At 54.4% G+C, this 26,063-nt stretch overlaps 1 protein-coding gene across 5 annotated transcripts in view; it reads left to right on the top strand.

Annotated features, from left to right (window-relative positions):
- Positions 1–6,178: 6,178 nt before the first annotated feature.
- GTF2IRD1 (GTF2I repeat domain containing 1) overlaps positions 6,179–26,063 on the top strand; it is a 63,392-nt gene continuing 43,507 nt past the window's right edge. For 3 of the 5 annotated variants that reach the window (XM_061470360.1, XM_061470357.1, XM_061470356.1), the window contains exon 1: positions 6,182–6,567. The gene's annotated coding sequence lies outside the window, so the exon portion shown is untranslated. Of the gene's footprint in view, positions 6,568–26,063 lie in introns of all 5 variants that reach the window. The other 2 variants (XM_061470359.1, XM_061470358.1) reach the window with 2 other exon arrangements.

Genomic DNA, 26,063 nt, shown 5'->3' with positions numbered 1-26,063 from the left:
AGCAGGACCACTGCATGTGAATGGATGGGGTGAGGATGGAGCAGGGATCCTGACCCGCTGCTTGGGCTCGGAAGAGGTGATGGGTGGGATGTCCATCCTCATCTGTGTTAGGGACCTCATTCCCTGGGATGTTGTGTTTGTGCCTGGAGCTGGATGGGTGCTTCAGGGGTGGGTTTAATCCAGGGATGAGGGAGGGATGAGCCATGCAGTGCATGGGGACACACACAGAGGTGACATCTCTGGGGGGATGTGGCTGCCCTGTTCTAACCACCATCCTCCTGCTGGACCTTCCTCTCAAGGGCACATCCCTGTGGGATGTTCCCTGTGGATGGGGTGGATGTACCAGCTCTATGCTTGGTGCTGGGAGACCTGTGAGCCACCAAAGATGCTATTTGGCTTTTATAGGGGCTGCTCATGTCCCCTCCCTCCTGCAGCCCCAGTGCCAAAGAGCTCAGCAGCCCCAGGGCTGGAATCGGGGCTGGGAATGTGCTGCTTCCCCAGCAAGGCTGTTTCCTCCCCATCCCTTTGCTGCCTAACAAGCATCCTTGTCAAAATAGCTAATTTCCTTCCAGAACAAAAAGTCACCTGAATACATTTGGAAGCTGTATTGCACTATCAGGGTAATCAGAATTTAATTTGATGCAGTCAAGGCTCTAAAAAGATGTTATCAAGGGGAACATCAAAGCTGGATTCCTGCGCTTGGAAAGGCAACTGGAATGCTTAGTCCCGAGTTCTCATTTTATCGGAGACTTTCAAAATATCAGTCTAAATAACAAAAAATGAATATTAAGAGTATTTGCAAATTAATGTCTTTTGTAGCTGAACAAAGGCTCCTTCTTTTGCATGTCTGGGACAGTCTCTTATTAAATCCCACTAATTATACAATTTTGTTGTGTCTCATCATTTCTGCGCTTGCAGGAATTGAAACTGAAGCTCTTTGCCCCCCTTTGTTGCACCACGCTGCTCCGCAGGGGCCTGATCCTGCAAAGTGGGGCTGCTCCCACTCACCACAGGGAGGTCCCATGGGTACAGGGGCAGAGAGAAGGTGGGATGGGGACCTCGGTTGCTCTCTCTCCTGGGTCTGTTATGCTTTGCATCGTTCCAGCTCTCGGGATAGCTGAGGAAAAGCTCCAGCTCGTACTAGTGAATGTACTTGTGCGATCATTTCAGGGTTTGCTTCTAAAGTACAACGTCAGAAGGCAGAAAAGTGTCTTAGGCCTTTTGGGCACCAAGAAGGTGGAAAATGTGACCAAAAAGTGACCTTGGAGATGGGGTGCCCCTTCTGGGGGAGGTTTTATTTGACCTGTGGGCCATGGCTGCATAACCTTGACCATATTCCCTTCAAACACCATGATTTCCACGCCAGGCTCCGTCTGTTTTGCCACCCAGCATGTGACAGACCGGCTGGGGCCATGGTGATGCACAGCATCCCCTGCCCATTGACCCGGTATCTTCCCTTAGCTCCTATTTCTGCAGAGCCCAATCCCAAACACTGTCATCCCCGCACATGTGGGACAGACCTGTCCCCTGGTTTAGCCCTTGGAAACGTGGCAGGGGAGCTTCGGGGGAGAAGGAGGTTCAACCAACTTCGTTAGGGAAATAGCGTGGATCTTGTGTTCAAACCTTTGAAGTGTTAATTAAAAAGAATTATGCAAAGGAGCGAGGGTTTGAAACATTCATTTGAATCTCAATAAGGCATCTGTATTAAAAATAGCAGCGGGATCAACTAAAGATACAGCAGTTTTGGAGCAAAACGGTCCCGGCATCCCTGGTGCTGTTGGGCAGCAGGTTTCTGCCCGCTCCCTGCCCCAGATGGGCACAGCAAGAGCCTGGGAAAACGCTTCTTGTCTAATGTTTAAAGACCTTCAAAGCATCTGGTTTAAGACAAGACCCAGTGGTGCTTTGCAGTAGCGCATGGGGAGGGAGAGAGGGCTGCATGGGCTGGGGAGGCGGCTGCAAGGCTGGCACTACCCCAGGGGCATCCAACATGGGGCACAAGGCACCCCGCAGCCCTCAAACCACCCTTTAGCACAGCTCTTGCCAGGGGAAACCGAGGGGCTGCACGGCTGCAGCACAGCCCCTTCATTAAAACCCCCAGCATGTCCTGGCCCTCGCTCATTCCAATGAAAAGCATCCAGGGTATTAATTACCAGATCGGTGGATAACGCCGTTAAGTTTACTTTTGTGCTGCACAGACCCAGCGGGAATGTCAATGCCTCCTGCCCTTGGTGTGGTGCTGCAAGGGCACCTCGGTGGGTAGCACCACAGGGGCACCGAGACCCCCTGTCTGCAGAGAACTGGTGTTCTTGGCTCATTCCCAGTATGGATGTGAGGGGATGGGTCCTGCGGTGGGGATGGGTTTGCTGGGCAGTGAGCTGGGGGGGCCTAAAGCAGCTTGGGCAGGGGATGGGGGTGAGGAGCTCTGCCAGGGGGACAGCCCATGGGAAAGGTGCTCATGGGCAAAGCTGGATGCTCCCTGTGAAATTGAGCATTGATTTCAGTGCTGGGGCTGTCACCTCAACTGCAGGTTTGGTTAAACACGGGTGAGCATCAGCCTGACCTTGGGCAGGGCTCAGGGGCAGTGGTCCCTTGTCCCCTGCTGGCTGGAGGAGGTGATGCTTTCAGCCAAAACTGCCTCAGGGATAACCCCGGTGCCTGCCTTCCTGTGCTAGGGAGTGGGATATTCATGAATGGAGCTTCCACATTCCCATTGGGATGCCTGAAGTCCGCAGAAAGGACACTAGGACCAAGGGTTGGGCTTTTGGACCTCTCTAGGGATGCTGCTGGTACCTGTTGCATCCTTCCTGCCCACACGGGTGCCTGAAGGATTCCCCATCCCTTGCAGTGATGACCCAAAACCAACCCTGGAGATGATGAGTGCTTAGGAAAGGGGCTTTCCTCCTACCAGATGACATGGAGCTGGGAAGGATGGGAAGGTCAGAAAGGGGAAATCTCCCCACTCTGCTCCCTACTCTGCTGTCTGGAGGCTCCGGTTTGGGAGCGCCTCACCTGGCTCCCATCAGCATGGAAATCACTCAAGATTCACATGCAAGACAGCTGGAAAAGCATCTTATCTGTTGCACTGGAGCAAACTGCTTTTGCAGCGCAGCATTGCAAGGATGGCACAACTGCAAGCAGGTGGCACAAAACTAGATGTGTTCCATGCAGATAGGCAGAGTAAATACTTCCTGTAAGCCAGTGCTGTGCCCTGGCAGGGAATGGAGACAGAGGTGAGGGGTTTTGATCTTTCTACAAATATGTTTGGGACCAATAGATACCAGCCTGGGTTTTGCAGAGGATCCTTTATAGTTTCACTCAATAGCATGTACCTTGCAAGAGAATTAATAGTACCTTGGGCTGCCTCTGTGCATGGCTCTCCCCATAGTAGCTGGTTTGGGGACAGGATGGATTCTTCCCTGTGAGGGTGCTGAGGCGCTGGCACAGGGTGCCCAGAGAAGCTGTGGCTGCCCCATCCCTGGCAGTGTTCAAGGCCAGGTTGGACACAGGGGCTTGGAGCAAGCTGCTCTAGTGGAAGGTGTCCCTGCCCGTGGCAGGGGTTGGAGCTGGATGAGCTTTAAGGTCCCTTCCAACACAAACCACTCTGAATACAGCTCCAAGCACATCCGTGCACACAACGTGCTGTTCTTATGAGTGTAAGCAATGGTGCCTCCCACCCAGGGCCGGAGACCCCAGGACTTGCTCCTCTGGCCTTTTCCTTGTGTGCCTTTTGTGTCTCTCAGCCCTGCTCCAGGTGATGCCAGCTCCCTGCATCCAGCCGCGAGGTGCCGGTTGCGGGGGGGCTGCCAGAAACATCCCACGCTTTGATCCATAATTTAAAACCATTTTGTTTTGCCTTGCTTGTTTTAACCCGCGATTTGCTGCGGCAGAGGAACACAAACCCCCTTCAGGACAGAAGAAACCACCTCATTATTTCAATTACATCCCCCCGACCTTACTAGAACTTTTTTCCTCCTCCTCGCTTCTAAAGCAGCGGCTTTTCTGTCTTTTCTTCATTCTTATGATCTCCAATTCCGCCGGGAGACAGCAGCAATCAGCACATCAGAGCAACCAGCGGCTCCTGTGATGCCCAGCAGTCACTAATTAACAAATTAAAAAGAGAAATCTTCCCGCAGATAGGATTGTTCTCTGCCGATGTTGCCTTTTCTTTTGTCAGCGCTGTGACAAGGAACTTCTTTATTGCTGCAGATAGAGCAGATTAAACCGTCCCTCTCGTGCTGTTCACTACTTGCACGGGTTTGTGCCGCTTATTGGTTTGGCCCCCAAATAAAGTGTTTTGCCCCCCACTTTTATCCTGCTCTCTTGGGTTCCTGCACAGATGTGACAAAAAAGTGTTTAAGCCGTCGCATCATCCCCTGCCTGGACCAGGTATCCTTTAATAGAATCATAGAGGTTGGAAAGGACTTTAAGATAATCTGGTTCCACCCCCCAATAATAAGCATGAGCATCCTCAGAGGATGGGGGGTTCAGGAGGGCTGAGTGGACCCAGTTCCAGTGGAACATCTGGAGAACATCTTGGGTGCCACCACATGTTCCAGCTCCTGCCTGAAGCCCATAGTCCCATGTGTAGATGGCACCAAAGCAGAGGCTCTGTTGGCAGCAGGGGGACTGAGCTCTCTGTTCACACATCGGTGACCAAAGGTGCACCTGAGGGTCTTCAACCTTATTTTGGTTCATGGTCCCCAGCAGTGACCCCAAAACCAGCCACAGGGCTGGCCCCATGGAGGGCAGGTTTGGGGAGCAGGAGCAACAAGCCTGACCTCAGCATGTCCACAGGCAGGCCCCAAAACCTCTGCCCACCACAATGGGCACGCGGAGCACAGAGCAGTGGGCACACACGGACACAGGAGCTGGGTGTCAGACCAAAGCACACTTTTCCCCCACTTCTTTCAGGCTGCATCGGTTTCCTGGGTCAGGGGCCATGGTGTTGGGATGGCAGCATCCTGTGGAGGTGATGGAGAGCTACGGGAAGAGCAGGACAGCAAAGCCTGCACAGAAACCCACCGTCCTGCTCCAGCAGCTCCCCCTTGTTCAGCTCCTCTGCTCAGGTGACCTAGTGCAATTAATGTTAGTGGGTGGGAGCTTATGGATAATTAGCCAAAAGCTGCCCTCATTTCCTTCTTCCACTTGAGATCTTCCATAGAGGGACGATTCTGCCCCACAGAGCCCCATCCCCTTAAGCCCTCCATCTTTCATGGGGTTTGCTGGAACCCCCACGCAGCCTGCTCTACCAGCACAATGGGTTTGCCAGGCCTGATGACACGGGGAGGGATGCAGGGGGGATGCCAGGTGTTTGCATGGGGCTTGGCAGGGCCAAAAAGCCCCTTTCCCATTCTTCCAGAAACTGGGAAAAAGTAGTGTTTTCTCTGAAAGCGGTTTCTCCTCCCCTGGCCCTGGAGCAGTGATAAATCATCACTTATTTAAAACAAATCCCAGCTAATGGAGCAGCTGCATAATGTGTGCTTCAAAAGCAAAGCCGTCAGCAGTTCCTAAACTTCGGAGGTTCAAACGCTGCCGAGTTATTGTTAATAGTTTTTCATTTGTTTGAATCTGCCATTCCTTCATTTGCAGCAAGGAACTCGGGAAACAGACGTTCCCCTCTTCCCAGCTCCGCTCTTCCCAATGGCAAGAGCAGCCTCGGCCTCTGTGCCACCGGGATGGGAATGGTGGCAGCGCCAGTGGGGTGGATGGGAGCTGCCAGTGCCTGGCTCTGGTGATGGGGAGCTCCGAATATGCCAGGACGGGCTGTGCAGGGACAAGCTGTGCCAGGCCATGTCCTGGCTGTGCCATGCCAAGGCCAGGCATGCCAACCTGCAGTGTACCAAGTGGTGCTGTGCCATGCTAAGCCGTGCAGTACCAGGCCGTGCCAAGCTGAGGCAAGCCAAGCCATCCAAACTGTGGATGCGCGGAGCCACGCTGCGCCGTATCACGCCAAACCCAGCCAAGGACCACAGTGCACGGAGCCGTAACAGTGCCAAACCGTGCCAAATCCGGCCATGCCAACACCGACAGGTGGCGATAGGTCCCCATTGCACCCCTATGAAGCCAACTGGGCCACCGCAGCGGGGCCGTGCCGAGCCGCCGCAAGCCCGGACCGCTCGGTACGGATCGGCGCGGCCCCGGCTCGGCTGGAAAGGACTCACACAGCTCGTTCCCCCCCCTCCCCTTCCCTTGACCCCCCCGTCCGGTTATCGGGCTGGCTAATCCCGTATGTAAATGGCAGCCAATGGATGGTGCCGTTGAGCGGGGCTGGGATTAGCGGCGGGGCGAATGGCTGGCACTTTTACTGGGATTACAGAACAAAGAGCTGCTCTCCCTCCTCCAGCTCCGGGTGGGTTGGTGGGGGGGGAGTTTATTTCCCACCCCCACCCCCCCCTCCCGCTCCTTATTCCTTCCCTTTAAGCCCCCACCGGGCCCGGGCCCCGCCCGGGAGGAGGGAAGCGGCGGGAGGCGGCTCCATCCCGGTTCCATCCCGGCTCCATCCCGGCCCCCGCCGCTCCGCGCAGCCTCGCCGGGGAGGGCAGGAGCGCCGCGCCCGAGCCGCCCGCGGTAAGGAAAAGTTTTGCCCCCCCCTCCCCCCGCCTTCCCCTTCCGTGTCCGTCCCCCCCCCCCCACCCCACACACCCCGGTACCAGCGCTGGGGGGTGGCGGTGGGGAGGGCTGGGGGGTGCGGGGGTTGCGGGGTGCTGCGTGCGATGGGGCTTGGAGGGGCGCAGGGGGCGTTAGGGGTGGGGGTGCAGGGGGTGGTAGGGTTAGGGGGTGGGATGAGGATTGGGGGTAATGGGGCTGGGGGGTGCAGGGGGGCATTAAGGCTTGGGGGATGTTGGGGGGCAATAGGGCTGGGGGGATATAGGGAGGCGTTAGGGCTTGAGGGTTGCTGAGGAGTGATGGGAGTGGGGGGGCAACAAAGCTTGGGGGGGGGGTGTGCTGGGAGGCAATAGAGCTGGGGGGTGATGCTGGGCTCCTTAGGGCCGAGGGGATGCTGAAGGGCAATAGGGCTGGGGGGGGGGGAATGATGGGTTTATTAGGGCTGGAGCGGTACAGGGGGGCATTAGGGGTGGGGGGATGCAGAAGGGCGATAGAGCTGGAGGAGATGCTAGGGAGCAATAGGGCTTGGGGGATGCTGGGCTCATTGAGGCTGGGGGAGATGCTGGGTTCATTAGGGCTGGGGAGCGGAAGGTGGTAGTTAGGGCTTGAGGGATGCTGAAGGGTGATAGGACTTGGGGCAACAGAGCTGGGGGTGATAGGGGGGGAATAGGGCTGGAGAGGTGCTTGACTCATTAGGGCTGGGGGTTGCAGGAGGGGATGTAAAGGCTTGAGGACTGATGAGGAGTGATAGGGCTGGGGGATGCAGGGGGCAACAGAGCTGGTAGGGATGCTGGGCTCATTCGGGCTGTGGGGATGCAGGGTGCAATAGGGATGCTGGGGGAGGGTAGTGCTGGTGGTGCAGGGGGGCATTAGGGCTGGGGATGCTGCAGGGCAGTAGGGCTGTCAGGGATGCTGGGGGATATGAGGACTGGGAGGGATGTTGTGGAGCTGTAGGGCTTGGAGGAGATGCTGGGGGTATTGGGGTGTGTTTTACTGTTTGGGACTGGGGCTGGCATTAGAGGAATCCTGGGGGTGATGATGGGGCTTGGGGTTGGTGGGGTCCATCGGGACTCCGGGGGGATGCCAGGAGGCAATAAGGCTTGGGGGGGGGAGGGTATGAAGGTTTGGGGGCAATAGTGCTGCAGGGGAGCCTGGGGTGGTGCAGGGGCAGTAGGGCCGGGCTGGCCCTTGGTGCCCATCACCGCAGTGGTGTCCCATATCCCAGAGGCAGCTCCAGGGCCGGCGCCTTGCCCTGTCTGTGTGTGGTGGTGCCAGGCAGGATGGAAGCCGGGCGCAGGGCTCTGCTGGGGCTCGCCCCCTCTCCGGCACGGCGAGAGGCAGCAGCAGGGCTGGAAATAGCAACGCCGGGTTGAGCTGACGAAGCGCTCGGGGCTTCAGCTGTGCCGGGAGCCCGGCCTCGGCACCGCGGCCGTGGCGTGGAGGGACGGGCGTCCTCTGCGGCTCCCCGGTGGTGCTGGGGGCACGCACGGGCTTCTTGGTGCTTGGTGATGGCCATGGTGGGGAGAAAGTTGCTCCCCAGGGAGCCGGTGCCCTTGTCCTTGCAGTGCACAGGGCCGGCCGTGGGTTTATCTGGGATAAGCTGTGAACGGGAGCGATCCTGTTGATGATCTTGTGCCGGAGCAAGCCTCGGTCTAGGGAGTGCTGTGGGTCCTGGGTGTTCGTGGTGGGCATCGGGTATGCCTGGGTGAGCTTTGGGAGGCATTGGTGCTGCTGAGCATGGCTGCGGAGTCGTGGTGTCATGGGCACTTTGGGGTTGCTGCTCGGTCTCCTGGCACATACATTGCCTATTGGCATCCTAGTTCTGGACATTGGAAGCGCCTGTGGACATCAGCACGGAGCCTCGTGTGACAGGAGACCCAGCTTTAGGGTGTCAGCTCCCCACGCTGCTCCCACTGGAGTGGGAAGTGCTGCAGCTGGGGCATAATCCTGTGGACACGAGCACCTTGAATTCTGCAGGTCCCAGGTCTCTGGTCCCCACCGGTGCTCCCAGACCCGCTCTGTGTGCATCGCTCTCTGAGCCCAAGGAGTTTCCTGCTCCTGTGGAAACTGCAGCAGCAGCAGCTCTGAACTGAAGCTTTGTGATGGTGCCAGACCTGACCCCACTGTGGCTGGGGTGCCAATGGCTCCTCTGCTGTGGGTCCCTGCCGCCATTGGGGTGATACTGAGCAGCTGGTCAGGTATCGGGGTCACATCTGAGCTGCTGCAGCACAGCGCGGCTGTGGTCACCCATGGGCCCCCCACTGTTGTCTTTGCCCCACAGAGCAGGGGTCCCTGTACCTGCTGGGGACAGGGCACCTGCTTTGGGGCTGGGCTGCTGTTTTTCCCCTGCACTGCTGCTGTCCGAGCTGGTGTTGCCTCTCAAGGGCATGGTTTTGGGATGTGAAACCGCTGGATGTGGGCAGGGGAAGGGGTCAGGCAGCTGCTCTTATGGGGTGGCTGCAGGGGGTGATGAAGGGGATACGCGCTGGTGGCCACCACCACCTCCTGGAGGGCTTTCACGTGTCGATGCAGGACGGGTGGGTGTTCGTTTGGGTTTGCTAATGAGAAGCTGGGAGGGGAGGGAAGGAGCCTCCTCAGGGATGTATTTAACAACCTGCCCTACGAGCCCGGGCAGGAGATGCGGTGCCCTCCGCACATTCAGTGGGACCTTGTGTGGGGAAGGAGGTGACAAGGAAGGAGGGTGGACTTTGCAGCCAGCACAGAGGGGACAGGTCTGTCTGTCCCACCTGGAATCATGACCTGAGCGATGCTCAGCTTCAGGGAAGGAGGAAAGAACAGCAAAACCCCAACCCCCAAAATCCCAGCCCAAAACAGCGACCTCTTGCTGCTGGAGCCAATGGGGGATTCCCATCTGCTGCTCCCGCAGGAAATAGCTCAGATTTTTTTTGGCAATTATCAATGCCCCGTACTTCCTTTGGGAATTCTGGCGGCTGCACCCTGGCAACCAGGCTGGAGGAATGCGGAGGGACTCCAGTCATGGCCAGGCTTGTCCCTAGCTGGTTGCCTGCCACGGGGCTGACCCCTGGCATGGCTGCCGGGCATGTTCCCAGCCCTGCCTGATGGGTGATGGATGCGGTTGTTCCTTGTGCCGCCAGGATTCATCCGCAGATGCCTGATGCGGGTGGTTGTGGTGGTAGCTCATCATGGAAGAAGCAGCAGGATGGGGACTGCAGCTCCCAGTGTGGCTGGGCTTGGGCATATTTGGTGGGTAGCAGTTTGGGGAAGGGGATGAATGAGCGGCTCTGTTGGTGCCTCTGCTCTTCACTTGGTCTCTGGCCACATTTTACGTGCGTTGCACCTCGGTGGCAATGAGAAACCTCCTCTGGGGCTTTGTGGGGAGCAGATGCTGAAGGCACGTGGGGTGGGTTTGCCACACCAGTAGCCTCCCTCTTGAGGGCAAAGAGGAGAGGAAAGTACCTACTGGGAGCCCCTTCTAAGGATGGAGATATCCAACCAGGAGCTGAAAATGTGTTTATTGATTCATTTATTGGGAAGAGCCCAGCTGGAAGCTGCAGGGAAGGGACTCTGGTGTCTGTCGGGATGCTGTGCCCAAGCAGCAGGGCTGGGGGCAGAGAGCAGCAATGGCTGGAGGTTTGCTGGGGACACGGTGGGTCTCTGCAGGCTGGAGCAAGGTTTCCCAGGACCTTGCAGGCTGTCCCTTCACAGGACACGTTTAATTTAAATCTCTTGAAGCGCTGCCTTTGAAAAGAGCTCAGGAACCCTTTGCCTGGTCAGAAGCTGCAGGAGGCTCAGGGCTGGGTGGTGCCTGGGGTCTAGGTGGGCTTCATGGGTTGGGGGCTTGGGGTGTTTCTTAATTGGCATCTCAATGCATAGTGCAGCCCCACTGGTTGAATGTGCTTTGAGCCCAAGTGAGTCTGGGTGGGTGCTGAGCCCCGCTGTGTGGTGACCCTGTGGTGCTGGAGCTGGGATGGGGGCTGCTGCAGAGAAATCACAGCATCGCAGACTGGGTTGGGTTGGAAGGGACCTTAAAGCTCATCCTTCCACTTTGGTGGTTGGTCCAAGCCCTGGCAGTGCTCAAGGCCAGGTTGGACAGAGCCTAGGGTGACCTGGTCTTGTGTGAGGTGTCCCTGCCCATGGCAGGGGTTGGAGCTGGATGATACAACCCAAAGGAGTCTGTGGTTCTATGACTCTAATCCCTTGAAGCAGCTGGGGTATCGCTTTTGTGGGAATACCCCTGTGCCCCATCCTGATCTGGGAGCTGCTGTCAAATGCCACCTTACAAACACTTTGGTGGTGATTTCCGAGGGACTTCCCTGCAGTTTCGGCGAGGCTGTCCCATGGGGAGGATGCTGTGAAGAAAAGCACTTGGTGCAGAATTCCCTCCTCAAGCAGGCTGTGCCGATGTGGGATTTACATTCCTGCACGCAAACTGCTTCTGTTTGAATTCTCCGGCTTCTTGTTGCCTTGTCTTTGCTCCGTGTGGGTCTGGCTGGTTTAGGAAGAGAATTAAGCTCAATGGGATGAGCAGGGAACCACTGAGGATCATTACTGTGCTGCTGCATCTGTCTTGCATGGATGTCATCCCCCTCAGAGCTGATCTCCACCTCTTGCGTGAGGGATGAGGTGTCTGTCTTCATCTTCTGTGGCACCACAGACCTCCTGAGTCCCGTGGGCTGAGTACAGCTGGGGAGCTCGGAGCGTGCTTTGAAGCATTTATCCCTCTGGAGATGTCCATGAGGAAAACATGGGCAGGATGTTTTGGAACCTTTGTTATCTTTTGGAGCATTTCTTGCATGTTTTGGTGCTGTGTGATTTGTCGCTGCAGGGGGTTGTGCGTCCTGCTTAGCTGGGATGTTCCTAGAGGAGAAACCTCCCTGTGTAGTGGGTTCATGAAAGTGTTGAAGGCCAGGTTGGACGGGGCTTGGAGCAACCTGCTCTAGTGGAAGGTGTCGCTGCCTGTGGCAGGGGGTTGAACCTGGATGAGCTTTAAGGTCCTTTCCAACACAAACCATTTTATGGTATGCATGCTTCAGAAACGCATGGTGCCCAGGCCCTGATGACCAGCAGCTTTATGGGGTCTGAAGTGGGCTGAAAAATCCCGTTACATGAGAGGAGGCGTTTGGTGGAGAGGCTGGGGCTAAGCCCTATCCCTGGGTGAGGCAGGGGATGGATGCGTGGGATCCCAGACACAGATTGTGCCAGTGGTGAGGCCCTTGAGGAGCACTTGGCTTCCTTCTCCCTCACTAAAAGTAGGAGGGGAAGAACTCTCAGAGCTTTCCCTTTGGTAACTGCCAGGTGGAAGAACACAGAGGTAGTCAGTGTGGCTTAGGAAAAAGTGATGAGTGGAGAGGGAGTCCTCCAGAGCAAGGTAACACTGGGGAGATGAAACCATCACAGTGGGTGAAGATCTCCTTGGTTTTATGCAGTTGCTGTGCGAGAAGATGCTTCACCCATCCTTAAAAGATGGTATGCAGGGATGGGCCCGTTTCCATGCCCAGGTTTCAGCAGAGCTCACATCTTTACCTCCAGCTGCTTCTGCATGGACATGTCTCCTGCCTGAGAAACCAGACACTCCTTAATGCTTGCATGAGGTGACCTTGCCTTGGGACGCTGGCCACCAGGTTGCTCATCTGGAATTCCAGCCTCATGGCATCAAAGGTTGGCCCTGGGGCAGTAGGGACGGCTCCGGCTGTCACTCTGAGGATGGAGGTGGCTGCCTGGAGATGGGCAGAGCTCTCCTGTGCCAACAGACACAAATGAAAGGGTCAAACCCAACCCTGCTTCTAATTAGCAGCAATCCTCGTGCCTGAAACTAAGCCCGGCCTTTCTCTAAGGACTGGGTGCCAGGGAGCACGTGTGGCACGTCGCATCGGTGACTGCACCGGGGCAGGCTGGTGAGGCAGATGCTGCCAATGGGAAGAGCTGAAAGGTTTAGGATGAAGCTTGAGATGAGCACCAGCGGTGCTGGTCCCTACCCTGCTCAGAGTAGAGACCCCAGAGGGCAGAGGAACATGTGTGGCAAGAGTAGGGTGGATGCTGCTGCTTGGAGCTTCCCAAAACGGACCTTAAAGGGTGGTTTGCATTCAGGGCAGGACCAGTGCTGAGCTCTGTGGAATGGGTATTTTGGCATAGCTCCCCTAGTACTGGTGTGATGGGGCTGTGCCTCCTGCAGTTGGGCTTTGGGACCTACTTGAGGCTCCTGTCAAAGTCGCACCCCTCCCCATCAGGTCAGTTTTCTGTTTGTCATTGCAGGTTAAGAGATGGGGATGGGAAAACCTGTAGGAAAGGCAGGATTACACCTCCCTAATTAGTAGGGGCCTGATTGTCATTTCTACACAGCGCTCTGGTAGTGATTAAATACGTGGGAATTATCTTTATTATTTGTATTGCATTAGTATTTAGAAAGCTGAGACCCCATGTGCTGTGCGTGCAGTGAATGACAGTCCTTGTGTGGAGGAATGCTGTCTCTATCCTGGATGGGTAGATTGGGGTTTGAGCCCTGTGCACCTCTGGCATCACCCAGATTGCTACTACAGCTCTGCTCCCTGTCACTTAGAAGATTTGAAGCATTGATTTGTACATCTTTGTTGCAGATGAGTCACATCTGGTTTAGTATAGGGGGAAAAAATCAGTGTATTAACGTGACCTCTGAAACTGTGGTTTATAGATTGATTTAAAATATATATATATATATATGGCACCTGGTTGTCAAAGCCCAGGAGTTGCCACCTTTAGATCTTCTCCCTTTCTTGTTGGAGGGCTACAATAAAGCAATCTCGTTAGGTAAATGTGATGATGTTACGATCCACCATCTGCTGAAATGCTTCTGCGTGGTGCTGGTGGAGCAGGGGGAGCTGCTGCAGTGCTTCTCCCTGATCCTTCTCGTCAGTATCCATCCTGGGTCCTGCATGGCCTGGGAGGAACATGGGTTGTTGGTCCAGAGGGAGAAAGGACTTTTCCTTATGGTTTCCTCCCTTTTAACCAGCCAGTTTCCTCCCTTTTTAAGAGGGATGAGCTGTTGACCCCTTCCAGGATTTATTCCCATGGGAATGCAGTAGGGCTGTTGGCATGGTGGTAGGATCATTGGGAAGTCACCCAACAACTGTGTCACTCCATCAGCCATGGAGACCCTGATGTGTGTGGATGCTCTGGTCTGTAAGGACACCCCAAGATGCCCACAGGTCCCTGTGTCCCACAGCATCACCCTTGCTCTCACCCAAGCAGTGGGATGACCCTGTCCCAGTGTCAGCGGGGACCCCCCCACATCCCCGTGGGTGCTGGAAGCCCTTTTGCAATCACTGTCAGGAATGTTCGCGCTTGGTCGGCAAAATATGTGAGGAACTCTGCTTGTTTAAAGTGCCTTTGGGGTTTTGGGCCTTAAATAAACATCCTGGTTGGGGTTTGGGTTGGAGGTTTTCATCCTGGGAAAAGCAGGCAGGGAGAAGGGAGCCGTGCTGGTGCCCCAAGTCTGCGTGCGCCTTCTGACAAGGTTATAAATTAGCTTCATTAGAGGAGTATCACTGAAAATTAATTGTTCTGCACCCTTTAGGAGCATCACCAGGCTGTAATTTCATCTCATCCTTCTGGGGAAAATACCTCGAACCCCCTGAAGTCAGATTACAGCCATTTACCCTGGGAGCTTGGTGTTTTTGTCCCCCCAGAATGCAAATACCCAGATGAAACTGTGCTGGGAGCTTGCATTGATAGCAGGGGGTTAGTTGGGGTTTGCTGCAGGTTTCTGGCACAGGCTGTCCCCCTGCTACCACTGCCCAATAGCATCCTTGGGAGATGCCCAGCTGAGGAGAGGAGCATCCTGAATGCTGGAACCCCAGTCAAGCATGGCTCAAACTGAGCAGCCCCTGTGCTGTTAAACAGATCTGCGGTGAGAGCGGGCAGCAGCAACCTTTAACATTAAACATTTATTAAAACTGTTAGAGTTAGTGTCAGGGTGTATTTATGTATCTTATTTTAAAAGAGAGGGGAGAAGAAAAGACATATGAGAGAGGTGAGCATGACCTGAGAGAGCAGTGACCTGGTGCGATGCAACCGCAGCCCTCCCCGTGCTAGCTGCCAGAGCAAAGACCTAGCTCCAGGATGGATGCAGCATCCGTGCCCTTCCCATGGCTCCTTGCTGAATCCCTGCAGGGAAGAGCAGGCAGCAGTGGGGCATCTCAGCATCCTGGGCCTCTCAAATACTTACGGTTCAGGTGGGTTATTCCCTTACAGGGAGCGGGAAGGAATGAGATCAGCCCCACATCTCTCCTATGTTGTCTTCCCATAGCCGCCCGCCGGCTTTCCCCAAGCTGCCCCTTGGAGGATTATGAGCTCTCTTGAAAACCTCTTTGTTTCCCCATGTTTGCTGTTGTAATTTATGTGCGATGCTGCCGTGTGTTGAAAAACAAGGTCTTTATCTCCGTGGGAATTACACCTGCAGAAATCCAGCCCTGTCGCTGCCCGTGCGTGAGGCTCTCCATGATAAAAGCCAGCTCCAGCGCCGCCACAGCGATGCAAAAGTTTCCTCTGCTTTAGCAGTGGCGAGGGCGATGCTTTCCTCCCCTCCACACCTCTAGTGCACAAACCCCATCGTCTTTAAGTCCTCTTTGAAAATAGGCTGCTTGGGCTGTGGCTTCATTACTGATTTATTTCTGTCTCCCCTAGCAGCATAGGTGTCGTTGAATGTTTCTTTTGCCTTCTACTTGGTTTATTTTACGTTTTCTTCATGTAAGATGCATATTTCCACACTCACTGACCTTTTGGCGCACTGTGGTCCTGGTGTGGTGATGCTGATGGATGGAGCAGAGAGTGGGTGTCCCATGGGTGCTTGTGGGTGCTCCTGGAAAGGGCTATTTTAATGGCTGGGCTCATGCCGGATTGCCATCATTGCACTAGAGCATGGGGGCATCCTTTATTATTTCAAACCTGATAATGGAAGATAACATGGAGTTCTCTCTGCTGAGGATGCTCTGAAATGCTGTCTTTCCCATGTTACAGGGTTCTCATCCATACCGGGACCAGGAGATGGGCTTTGCCATGGCATGTACCCAGTTTCCCCTGGTTACTCTCTCGTTGTGGCTCCAACCCCCCCAAAAGCACAATGGCAGCAGCTGGGTTCCATGCTGGCATCGCCTGGGTGAGGGCCAGGATGTGGTGCTGGGGTACCCCTCTTCTTCCACCTCCCCATAACTCTTTGCTTTTGGTTAGGTCAGGCTTGGGGGATGCCAGGCTGAGTCCCCCAGTTTTCCTGCCTAGAAACCATCAGTGATGTCTATGGAAAACCTTACAGCAAATGTTGTTGTTCTTAAGCCCGTGTGCTGAGAGGTTTTATGTCCTTTCTCTCCCCTCCTTCGCTAACCTGCTTTTCACCAGCGATGCTACAAAAGGCATTTAAGCCCAGAACCTTCCTTCTCATATTGATTTTGCTTTCTGCTGGAGTCTCTCTTTAGTGCCCTTGGTAGTTTGAGTAGCTGGAAGGATTCTGGGGAGAGCCAGGCTGCCTCTCTGGGGTCCTTCATGTCCCCAGCAGCAAGGTGATGAGCACAGCGGCGGGGGGAGGCATCCATAGGGATGGAGCAGTACCTCTCCTTGGAGACAACAGGTCGTGGTGTCGGGCTGTGAGGAGCGCTCCTTAAAGATGCCAGAGAGATGTGAGATCACGCTCAGCACCCAGGGAAAGCCTCTTGTAGCATGGCTGGGGTGGTTTCTCCTCCTGGTCCCAGATCACCAGCCTCAGGCAGATGTTCAGGCACTTCCTCCCATCTTGGGGAAAACCAGCATTTTGCTTTTAATGAGGTTTTTGGGCGCCATCCAGGTCAGCAGCTTCGCAGAGGACAAGGCAGGGTGGCTGAAATAAACCTGCCTATTTAAATATTTACCTGCCCACTATAAAGTAGCTCTGTGTTTACTCACTCAGTGGCTGCGTGCGGCATGAAGAGCCATACCCAGAGCTCACCAGCTCTCCTGGGCTCAGCACCCTTGCTTGCCACCCAGTTAGGGAACTGATTAAGAGATTAACTCACAGTCTCGGGCTCTGTGGGTCCCGATGTGAATGCTTTGATTGCCGCGGAGCAGGGACGGATGCGGGTGAGCGCGCTGCTTCCCATCCTTCTGGCTGAAGCAAGAGGTAATGAGGGGGCTTTTTAGTGTTGGGGTGATTTGGTGTTTGAGTTTTGTGGTGTCTGAGCGTCTTGGCAGTGTTTGGGGTATGGGTCTGCTTGGTGGTATCCTGAATTGAGGTGATGGAGAGCCTGAGCTGGTCCCCAGCGGTGCAGCCCCTCATTTCCCGTTTCTTGGATGACCACATTGGAGGGTTCTGTTTTTCAACCCAGTGATCCCACGTGCAAAAAGTAAGCTGTGAGCCCAAAAGATAAGCTGTGTGCTCATTGCCTTCCCCGTGACAAAGTGCTCTCCCTTTGCTCAGCCCCTAAAAGCTCTTTTTGTGATACCCCTGGTATCACCTCTCCTAGAAGCGTCACTGTCCCGGGTGCCATCAAGCCATCTTGCACACCTAAAACAGAACATGTTCTGGTATTTATGGGTGCTGAGCCAGGCTTTCCCCCAGTGGCAAGGAACTGGGGTGCCTTACAGCCACCTTGGCACCCCAGACCTGCTTTGGCTACCCGAAGAGGCAGCAACTCCTGCATGTTGGGTACTTATTTCCCTGCCCTCACACCTAAAGCAGGCTCTGAATTTGGGACACCTCTTGGTGCTTCATCGGGCACCAGAGCTGCCGATTAAGGGAAATGTGCCACGAGGCAGGTTTGCTTTGCAGGATTAAAAGCAAATAAATATTTATGTGCTATGCAAAGCAGGCCTGATAAGATATGCGTATCATTGGGAATTTGAAGCAGTTTCGGTTTGGGCCTGAGATGAAGGGGTGTGCGTGTCGGAGCGTTATGTGGGTTTAAAGGGATGTTTTTTCTAGTGCTGCACAAAAATAGAGAGGGAAAAACAAGGGGTTTTTTTTTGTGCTTCTCGGGCTGCTCTGGTTTTGGGTTTCACCATCTCCCTGCATCCCTGTGTATTTAACTGCAGAGATGGAGAAGAGCCAGGGAGAGAGGGCAGCGCAGGCAGCATTTCCTATGCAAATATAATGCTGGCCCCGTTCCTAATATTCACTGTGTTTACACGTAAATGCAAACAACTGTTGACTTAGTTTCAATAGATAATGGGTTTCATAACACAATGGAAATGAGAATTAAGCTGGAATTTAGCAGGGGGAAACATGTGTTTCTGTGAGACCTCGGGCTCCCCCGGCCCCGTTCCTCTGCGCTGCGGCCACGGCAGTGCTGGCACCGTGGGGACTCGGGGCTCGGTGTCCTTCTTGCTGGTGCTGGGGACACCTCTGCTGACTGATTTCCCTTGCTAAACCACCCCGAGATGGGCTGGGTGAGACCAGAGGGCAGGGCTGGCTGGCTGCAGGATGGGTGAGTTGAACTGGTCTACCGGCGAGAGTGCAGAGGGACTGGTGTTCCTCTAAGGTTATAGGGACCGGGGCTGATCCCGGGCCAGTTTTCCCCTGGGAATGAAGGGGCTCGTGTGCTTTGGGGGGTCAATGCGTCAGGGGAAGGGAGATGCTGGGCCAGGCCATTGTGTCAGAGCCCGAGTGCTGTCATTTCCCGGGAGGGAGGAGGTGGCAGCAGCCAGGTCACCTTGTCCTGGAGTGACTCTGAGTGGAAACATGTGGGAGAAGTGGGAGAAGACCTGGCTGTGCTTTAGGGCCAGCCCAGGGCAGTGCTCACAGGGCTCCCCCGGGGCCAGCCTGGCCCCTTTGAGTCACGGCTCAAATCGCCAGCTATCAGAGCTGCTCCCACCACCTCCACCCATGCCTGCCGCCTTCCCCACCCCACCGCACCCCAAATCCTGCTGCGGTCTGAGGCTGCACCCAGCACCACCAGGGACCCCGCTGGGATGCTGCATTGCCCTTACCAGGGGAAGGCACCGATGCACATGGGCAGCTCCCTGCAGGCCAGAGGAGCAGAAGCATCCCTGAGGAATCAGCAATTTGGGACCTGTGGGTGTGTAATCACTGTCTCTGGGTGTGGGCTTGTCCCCATCCGTCTGTCTGCCTGTCCTTTGCCTGCTGGCTGTTTGCCACTCAGTGCAGGGCTCGTGGTGCTCAGGGCACAGCACTGAAAGACTGAGCCTGTGTGAATACAGAGAAGGGGAAATCGTGTGATGAGCACCCAAGCTATATTAGACACCGGTGAATCTCCCCGTGAGGGCTGTAGGGATGGTCACACTGGTGGGGACAGCTTGGCTGGAGGTGCATGGCTCTACCATGGGCAGGGGACTGCTGCTGCTCATGGGATACAGGAGCAGCATGGAAGGACCTGGCACTGCAGCCCCATGGTGATGCCATGGCCCAGGGATGCCAGAGCCATCCTTGGCCGGACGTGGTGGCTCCTGGCATGTCGGCTCCAGGGAGGGTGATGCCTCTGCCTGGCTGGGTGGGGGCCCCACAGCACCCGGGGCTGTTTGTGTCTGGCAGCCGCAGTGATGCCGAGCCCTGATAGCACCGAGGTAATGGCGGGGTTTGCATGAGGAACAGCAGGTTTTGGGGATGATGCTGCTGCCAGAGGCTGCACGGGAAGGAAATGGGCAGCCCGGCAGCCTCCCTCCTCCCCAGCGGCACTGCCTGGCTCCCTGGATGGGTCACACCAGGGTGGGTGCATGCTCAGCTGTACCGATGACTCCTCCGTTGCCGGTGGCGAGTCACCTGTCCATGTGGGATGCCCAATTCCATTGAGGTTGCATGTGACAAGGTGCAGGGACACTGGCTCTTGGCACACATGCTTCCCACTATGGGGCTAGAGCAGAGGGCAAGCACCAGGCAACCCAGGACATGCTCTTGCCTTTCCGACTCATCCCATAAAATAAAATAAGGGAGACGGGTGCAGACAGGAGGGGGAGTTCAGGGCACAGAATGCTCCTGTCTCCGAGCCTCCTTTCATCCCCATAGAAAGCTATTTTACTTTTGTATGGAGTGAGTTTGTGTGGCAGGGAGCCAGGCCTGGGATTAGCAAATAGCCCATCCTATAACACGGGGAATAGTTGATACTGAGACACCAGTAGCCAGAGAGAAATATTAGAGATGAAATTAAAATGTAATGAGATTAGGTGGTGGCTCTATCAGAGACCTCCTTACGCAGAGGTAATTACCTGGCAGAGCAGAAAGTGGGTGATGAGCAGTGGTGGCTGTTGGCTGGTGTCAGCAGGGAGGGAGCGTGGATGGGGCCACCATAGCCCAGCCTGGTTGCTTGGGGAGGTTGGTGCCATCAACAGAAGCTTTGCAACAAAAGCATTGGGGTTGAGTGTGGAGGAGCAAGACGAGGTGCTCACCGACATCTGCTTCAGGGTGGATCGTCCTCTGCTGAGCCCCCATTGCCCCCAGCCGGGGTGCTGTGTCTCAGTGTATTTGCAGTTTGGAGATGTTTTTTGCTAGATAATTCAGAAATAATAACGATTATTATTAAAAATAGATTATTGTTGTTATTGTTGTTATTATTACCTAGAGCAGTGCCCAGTTAGACAGACATGGTGGGATGCCAGCTGAGGTGACAGCCAGGAGGGGGCATGGAGAAAGTAACCCTCATACTGGAATATGGGGCCAGTGCTGCAGCACCTGCAGGCATTGTGCACATGGGATTTTTCCATAATTTGGGGGGGGGGTGGGTGGTGGTGATAGGAAGGAGAAAAAAAAAAGGGAAAACAGCATGTGCTGTATGATGTAAAATCCAAGTTGGGCTCTCGGTGACTCGGTGGAAAACAACAGGCTTTTTATGTTGGCTCTTGGGGTAGGAGGAGAGCAGGCTAGAATAAAGATTTACAGTGTTTGGGAGATTAAAGGCCCTTGGTACATTGTTCAAATACCACGAGATTAGTTTCCAAGGAGACGGATACCAGTTGCCATAGGCACCGGGGGGCCAGGAATTAGGATTGCGATTTTTTATCCTGATCACGCAACCAGGAGCTGAACGCTGCTAAAACTCGGGCTTTAAATAACCCCGGCGTTAGCTACGCGCCACCGAACCCAAGGCTGGAAACCGAATCTCCCTTCCTTCCCCCACCCAGCACCCGTTTGGGTGTGCAGAATTGGACCCGAGTGTCGATAGAGGGGACGCAGGGCTGGGGATCGAGGTCAGTGCAACCCCAAGACCTGCCTTGCAGGTCATCCTGCAGCTCATTTCATCTTGTTTTTCCTCCAGGCAAGGGATTGCCGGCATCTTCTTGCAATCAGCAGCAGTCACGGCAGTGCAGGGGCAGGGGATGTACCGAGGGACAGAATTAGTTGCCTGCTAATTTTGGCTTCCCCTGGCTGCCCGCTTCTGAGAAGTGCAACCGGAGCCCTGGCGCATGGGATGCCGGATCCGTGCCCTCCCTGCCCACCTCTCCTTCTAGGAACTGCAAAGCCCTGGGTTCTGTCCATGCTGTGCAGGATGGGGTGCTGAGCACCCCACTGCTGGCTGGGTTTCGGGGCTGGGCATCCTGCTGGGGATGGCATGCAGGACCCCATGCCTGGGTGACTTTGGTCACCTCCATCCTCACTGCTCCCAGCCATCCATGCGGTGCTGCCAGGGGGGGGGAGGATGCGGCTCATCCGCATCCTCTCCCTATGCACAGTGCTCACAGCATCCTCCCCTGCAATGGTGGGAACACCCTGCTCAACACTTACCTTTTTCTTTTCGCCCCCTTTTCTGTAATTTCTTTAATAAATGAAGAGGCAGTTGCTGGAAGCAAGAGCTTCTGCGCCTGCCTGCTGTGAGATTGCGGCGTGCAAACTTGTCTGGAGCTGAACGCTGCGCGAGCTGCGATCCCCCCCCAGCAGCCACCGTGACATGAAAGTGTTTATCCTGGGGGAGATGAGATGCAGCTTCTGAAGGGCGCTTGCTCCTGCTCTGTCTCTCTGCACTAGACAGAAGCCTGCTATAACTTTACTGTATTATATTTGTGTGTGCGTTTAGGCCAGGCTTAAAATCAAGGCAGCAACAGAATGCAACGCACTGATTGAGGGAGGGGGGGAAGAGAAAGTCCTGTGATGGACACATTCCCCCCACGGGAGCCCCTGGTTTGCTCTTTGCTTCTTTTATAAGTGGGACTAAACCGTGGCAGGCGCCGGATTATCCAGGAATGTGGAGCTGAGGCGGCGATGCCGGTGGATGTGGTGGTGCCGGCGTGTACGTGAGGAGCTTTTCCAGCAGGTGCCCTGGGTTCTGTTGGTAAAATAAAACGGGAGGAGGTGTCCGGTGATGGGAGCTGGTGCTGCCTGGGACTACCCAGCTGGAAGGAGTAGGGGGGAAATGCAGGGTGTTGGGGAGCTGGCACAGTGGGGATGTGGGCATGAGCGAGTGGGTGGCTTGGACTGTGATGGAGGCTGTTTGCCCCTGGCTCTGTTGCTGTCAGACTTCTGCAGAAAAGCATTGGCTTAAAAAGTAGCAGAAACCAAAAAATAGGGAATCTGTAGATGTGGGGGGAGATGTGGCAGTGGTTGTGGGACAGCGTTTGGATCAGGTTATGGGGCTGGGGGTGCACCAGCACCCACTTCTGGAGGACGCAGCTGTGTCCTCAGCAGATGCTTTTGTGCAGCGGGTGCAGCGGTCCCCCAAAACCCAGAGCCCCATACCTGCCCTGGGAAGGTTGTGCTGTGGGGGCACCTACACATGGGGCAGGGATTAGGTATTTGGGGGCTTTTGGACACGTTTAGACATTTGAAGGTATTTCTGGGCATTTTCTGGGTGATTTGCTGAACCACTGGCATCAGTGCCAACCGTGCAGGTCACTGCTAGTGAAGCATCATTAGTGAAGCCCCTGCACGAGTTGTATGGCTTCAGCCCATGCCAGCTTGGCTGGAAATGATGCAGGCACAGGGTCCAGAGGCTGATGCTGGAGTAGGCAAAAGAGATTAGAGTTTAGCCAGGCATCATGGTCAGGTTAAAGCCATCATGCTGGGAGCAAGTTGCCTGCATGGAGCAGGGATCTCCAGCGCTGTGGCCAAAACACAAACACCGGTTATTTGGCAGGCTGTGCTGGGGTGCTTTGAAGCCTGAGATGGCTTCAGTGGCATCCACTGCCTCTGCTGATACAGGTGTTTGCTTAAGTGATTAGAAGAAAACCACAAGTTGAAACTCAAGCCTGGTCCCTATGCCTGGCTTTCGCCCCACTGTGGTTTATGTGGTTTCCAGGGCTTTTTGTTCAAGTGGCTCCAGCTCACTGGGCACCTTGCTGCTAAAAACTCCCTGACCTCAAAAGTCCTCGAGATGGAAAGGGACAGATAAATACCTTCCAAGTCTCTGTCACTGTCTCATTGGTGAGAGAACCCTTAGTGTGGGCCCTGCCCCAAAGCAGTGTCCCCAGTGGGGACACAGGGAGTGGGCCCCTCACTTGGAAGGGGGATGCTATCCCCGCTCTAGTGAGGGACTCATTTTGTCCCTCTGCCTCCTGTCAAGACAACTCCTGATGGATGTTTAATGATAAACAGGGCTAATTTCTTCAGTGTCTCCAGGGCTGGTATAATTGTTAAAAATCCCCTTTAAAGGTGCCCTGCTGGAGTAAAGGTTATTCCAGCTGAAATCACTGCTGTCTCATCATTATCTGCAGGTCATCATTCTGTTCACATGCTGGGGGTGCCTTCCCAGTGGTCCTGGGAAAATGTAGGCAGCTGAATGTGGCACCCAACAATGCTCATCGAGCATTTTGGGTGGTCAAGAAGCCTAAATACCACCTTCCAGAGTTTTCCCACACCCAGCAGTGCTTTCCCATGCTCTAATGTACTCCCAGGCTGTGCCACCTCTTCCCAGGATGATAAATGGCCCATAATCCATCTCAATTGTACCTTTAGTATAATATATATAATCTACACTCTGTGTATATTGATATGTATATACATACATTACTATTTTGCTGGAATTGGGGCTGGCTCACTTGGCTTCACCAGCACTACTGAAGTAACAGGCAGAGTTTTCCTGGAAAAATGAATGGGAGGATAATTTCCAGCTACTCCTGTGTGGAGCTGCAGCACCAGCACTATGGTCGTTTTCTTCTTCTTTTCCTTCTTTTTTTCTCCCCAATGTGCTGAACAGTCAAAGCTCTCATTGACTTAAATTCCTGTTCAGCTCCCTAAGCTGGGAGCCAGCCCACGTGGTTGGAAGCTTTATAGACGTCCCAGCAGTGATGCTGCGATGTCCTTAGAGCAAGAAGGCACCAGTGGTAGCATCTGTTTGGGGTTCTCTGTGCTGCTCCCCTGCTTTTGGCCTCTCCCTTGCTGCAGTCACATCTCAGTGATGGTGTGCTCCAGTTTGTCCCCCTTGGATGTAGTTGGTGATTGAAGGGATGAGCTGTTGCACCCACTGGGCACTCATGGTTTTGGGTTGGGGCACGAGCCGTGGATGCTTTGTCTTGTAGTGGTTTTGAGTGGTCTGATGTCCTCGCCAGGTCCTTGTTATAGGAGATGCTTCACGTGATGTATATTGGGAGGGTTACATCTTTAAGATACAGTACACCTGCAGGGAAAAACCAAATTGGTGTAAACCAGATATTGGTAGAAAACAGTATTGGCGGCAGTCAGTGTAACAAGAAGCAGATGCAGGATGTCCTTGGTCCCTCCTGGGCACGTGGCTGTTTCCATCTCACAGCATCTCCCACTCTGCACTGGGTTTTGCCCTCGGTAATTCCAAGAAAAGAGGTGGACAGGTTGGATAGGGCTCGGAGCAACCTGCTCTAGTGGAAGACATCCCTGCCCACGGCAGGGGGTTGGGTCTGGACGAGCGTTAAGGTCCCTTCCAACACAAACCATTCTATGATAAGACAGCAGTGAAGGTCCTTCTTCAAGCATTGCCATGGTAGTGTGGAAACACCAGCTTGGCTTAATGAATAAGTTGCTTCTGGTTGTGGCATGGGGCTGGAAATCACTGTAAGGCTTGAAAAGATGAAGAAGAAGAAGAGGGACAAAAGCTGCCCCATCCTTAAGTCAGCACCAGGAGCTTACAGCACCCATCTTTGCCATGAACCAACCCCCAGCCTGGCGGGCAATGCCGACACCGCACTGTGCGAGCTGCTGGCTCACAGAAATTCATCTCAATTTCTCTTAATTGAACCTGTTTGTAATTTGAAGGAATTAATAACAGTTTTCTGCTTGGACATTTCCTTTGGGAGTTGTCATCGGGCTGAAAGATGTTAATTTTGGGGAGAAGTGCTGCCCAGCAGCAGCGTCAGGGTGATGCAGAGGCAATGCTCTTGCTGTGGGTACAGGGTTGGGGATGATGCTGCCATGTCTGCAGGGGTTCAGGAGCCTCTCCATGTGCCTGTTGTTTCCTTTGCTAAAGCACAGGTGATTCATGAGTGAAACTCCCCCAGGGCTGAATTTCTGATCTTTCCCAGGATTATAGAGTGAGGTGTTGTAAGAGCTGAGAGACGATGGCATCCTGTGCCAGCACCCCTGTCCCCTGCAGGCCTCATCTGGGGGGGGGGGGTAGAAATAAGTAATAATAAAATGAAATAATGATTTTATAACCTGTTTTAATATCAAGACAATAAAACCAATCTGCAAATGTTTGCTTTGGCCCCACGACAGTGGGTGGCAGTCCCTGCATCACCCTGCGCCCCTGGGATTGGGACTCAGTGTGCAGAGGTGGGCTGGGGCTGGGGCTGAGCACCCGCTGTGTGAAATCAGCCCCTTGGTGGGAGTTCAGCAGGGCAGGTGTGTGGGGCCCTGAGAAGGGGGGAAGGATGCTCTCACCCATCTTACCCCACTTGCTCCCTGCTGCCGGCCCTAACTGCTATAAGAATGGTTTACCCCAGTTTTCCTACAGATTGCTTTCACTTTGGTTAGACAGACAACTTCAAGCCGTACGTCTTAATTTGATTTGAATAAACCTAGTGCTTGCTGCGAAGTTTTTTCCTTCCCTTTTATTACCCCCTCTTGTAAATCTGCTGTCGCCGCTCTTTGTGACTGCAGATGATTAGAAGCTTTACAGGAATATTGTGTGTGTCCCCATCCCTTAAAGTCCTCGTGCATGACTTGAGTCATGTTTTCATTGTGATTTTTTTTTTTCTTGTTGAGTGATTTTCCCTTTTCCTTGTTAAACAATGCCAGGTGGGAGGGGTTATTTTTGTCCTGGTCTCCTGCAGAGCAAGGAGCAGGTAGGGAGGGATTGCAGGGACCCTGCCCCACTTCCCACTGATGCTTGCCTTTGGTTCCCCCTCTGGGGCCAGATCGGGCTCGTGGCTTTGGTTTTCACAGCCAAGGGAGGAGCATCTCTTCCCAGTAAGTGCTGCTTCCTGTGGGAAGCCTGGCTGAGCAGGTTGGTGCAGCTTGAGCTCTCCAAGGGGCTGCCACCAGCCCCACTGAGGCAGGAACGAGCTCTCAAGAACACGGCCAAAAGGCAGTAAGAACGTCCATGTCATAGCAGTTATATTTAATAATAATTAGGACACTCAGAAATACATACAGGCACCAAAAAAGGCTGTTTTTCAGGTGAGTG

Source organism: Pezoporus flaviventris, unplaced genomic scaffold (assembly GCF_033815535.1).
Source record: "Pezoporus flaviventris isolate CSIRO_AGI_PZ_B2104156 unplaced genomic scaffold, CSIRO_AGI_Pfla_v1 ptg000063l, whole genome shotgun sequence".
Lineage (NCBI taxonomy): Eukaryota > Metazoa > Chordata > Aves > Psittaciformes > Psittacidae > Pezoporus > Pezoporus flaviventris.
The sequence above is the reverse complement of the archived record's forward strand: the minus strand, read 5'-3'. Positions and strand labels throughout refer to the sequence as shown.